Raw genomic sequence first — 2,748 nt, forward strand, 5'->3', positions numbered from 1 at the left:
TGTGGGCTGTCTCTCCTTCCTCTCCCGTGATTACTTGGCGTATGGTTAGTTGCGCTCATAGTTTGGATTAGCAGAAAAGCAAAGTCTGTGCTTCCCCATACCTTCGGGTCATGCAGGTAATGAACAAGGCCCACTAAGTGGGAACTGGGAACTAACTGGGTGCTGTGCTTCTCCCTTCTCAGATCCTCTTTCTGGTGGCTCTGAAGATGCTCCCCGGGATTACCAGGGAGGCAGATCACTCCATATTTACTCAAAACAGCTCATACTTGATGGAAACAGCTTCAATTCCTCTGCTTCTGCTTCCCCAGGAACTTCTCACTGGGGGCGAAGTCAGGAATGTCTGAGCTGTCTTGGGCTGAGCATGGGGCATGGGAGGGGGGGACAGGGCTCGGGAGGACATCAACATTCAAGGATCAGGAGAAGGTAAGGGAGCCAAAGGAGGTGGCAGAGCGGTGAGAGGAGAACCAGGAGCCTGCGGGCAGAGAGCCAAGGATGTGAAGCCCCCGGGGGGTTGACCAAGAGTCAAAACATGCAGCTCTACTCTTAACATCCACCCCAAAAGTTGCCCTCCTGATTGTGCTCCTTGGCATCTTCCCCAGGGAGTTGACAGCTCATTGTCCACACAAAAACCAGCACTCGATGCTTACAGTAGCTTTATTCTTAAGTGTCCTTCAGTAAATGAATGGATAAACGGACTGTGGTGCATCCTGACATTGAAATGTTATTCAGTGTTAAAAAAAAAGAGAGATGAGAAGCCACAGAGAAAGTGTAAATGCATATTACTAAGTGAAAGAGGCCAGTCTGAAAAGGCTCCATGCTGGATGATTGCAATTATAATGCATTTTGGAAAAGACAAAAGCATGGAGACAGTGAAAAGATCAATGGTTGCTGCGGGTTAGGGCAGAGGGCGTGATGAGAAGGGGGTGCATGGAGGACTTTGATGGCAGTGAAAATATTCTGTGTGATACTGCAGTGGTAAATAGGTGTCGCTAGACATTAGTCAGGATGCATAGACTGCACGGCATCAGAACAGTAGGTTGGGGTAATGATGACAAGTCAATGTCGTTCATCAGTAGTAACATCTCCCGCTCTGGGGGAGGATGTTGGTCAGCGGGAGGCCATGCATGTGGGGACAAGCAGTACTGGGGAACTCTCTGTGCCTGCTGCTCAATTTTGATGTGAACCTCAAACTGCTCTATAAAAACGAAGTCTTAAAAACACACATACACGCAAACAGGCTTGTACATCCAGTGAGAACTCAACTAGTTTGGCCAAACAGAACGGAGAGTCCCTGGCACACAGCACGGGTAAGGCGGGGAAGGTATAAATGGGGGGATGCAGTGAATTCTGGAATGGAAATGGCTACTTATTGGAGGACAGACAGTGAGAATAGTGGGGCCTGCAGAGTGAGATGCTTGCTGTATCTCTTGCCCTGTGGCTTTCATTTTTGAACCATTTGATGGTTTCTGTTTTGGAAATAAAGACAAAAGTCAAAGCCTAGTAACTTGAAGGGTGGAAACAGGTCCAGGGGCTTTGTCACTTAGAAGATCACTGGTGACTTCAGGTGTGATATTTTGGTCAAATGGAGGCAGTGAAATCCAAACTCTAATAAACTACAGGGCAAAAGGAAGTGGGGACAGACTCTTCTGCTCAGCAACAACTTTGCCGGTGAAGGGAAAGAGGGAAGTAGCCAGAAGCCCGTCAGGATGACGGGAGGTTTACTTTGCTGTTGTTTCAGCATGGAAACAACCTAATGCTATTTGGGTGAAAGGGAAGGAATTCTAGGGGAGGAAAAGTAGAAGATGAATAAGGGTGGTAGGTGGAGTACAGAGCATAGAAAAGAGAACCTACACTTTCGGTTGGGAGGAGGCCAAGGTGCAACTTTCTTCGGTCGTCCCGAATCCAGGTTCATCCGACACCAGCCGCCTCCACCATGCTGCCTAGGTTCGATCCCAATGAAGTCAAAGTCGTATACCTGCGGTGCACCGGTGGGGAAGTCGGTGCCACGTCTGCTCTGGCCCCCAAGATTGGACCCCTGGGTCTGTCTCCAAAAAAAGTTGGTGATGATATTGCCAAGGCAACTGGTGATTGGAAGGGGCTGAGGATAACAGTGAAACTCACCATTCAAAACAGACAGGCCCAGATTGAGGTGGTACCTTCAGCCTCTGCCCTCATCATCAAAGCTCTCAAGGACCCACCGAGGGACCGGAAGAAGCAGAAGAACATTAAGCACAATGGAATATCACATTCACGAGATTGTCAGCATAGCCCAGCAGATGTGGCACCGATCTTTAGCTCGAGAACTCTCTGGCACCATTGAAGATATCCTCGGTACCGCCCAGTCCGTGGGCTGCAACGTTGATGGCCGCCACCCTCACGACATCATCAATGACATCAACAGCGGCACAGTGGAGTGCCCTGCCAGTTAAGAAAAATCAAGGAGGGCCTCCCCGGTGGCGAAGCGGTTGAGCGCTGGGTTGGGAAGCTGCCTGCGACCTCTGCAGCGCCAGTTCGATCCCCGGCTGCTCCCCGGCCACCAGAGGAGGGTCCCACATGGCGCGCAGACCTCTCCTGCCGCCCGCTGCTCCCCTCAGCAGTGTACTTCGGTCCTTCTGCCTGCTCTGCTCCCCGCTCTGGCTCTGGTGAGTTCTCTCACCCTCCCGCGCTTCTGACTGTACCCAGTGCATGTATAAACAACACAAACAAACAAACAAATAAATAAATAAAACATGCCTCTATAAAAAAAAA

The 2,748-nt window shown here is 50.1% G+C and overlaps 1 pseudogene across 1 annotated transcript; it reads left to right on the forward strand.

Annotated features, from left to right (window-relative positions):
* Positions 1 to 1,933: 1,933 nt before the first annotated feature.
* Positions 1,934 to 2,429, forward strand: LOC311175694 (large ribosomal subunit protein uL11-like; annotated as a pseudogene). The gene has a single exon. The product of its transcript is annotated as a large ribosomal subunit protein uL11-like (transcript).
* Positions 2,430 to 2,748: the final 319 nt, after the last annotated feature.

This window comes from Talpa europaea (genome assembly GCF_964194135.1).
Source record: "Talpa europaea genome assembly, chromosome: 8".
Classification (NCBI taxonomy): Eukaryota; Metazoa; Chordata; class Mammalia; order Eulipotyphla; family Talpidae; genus Talpa; species Talpa europaea.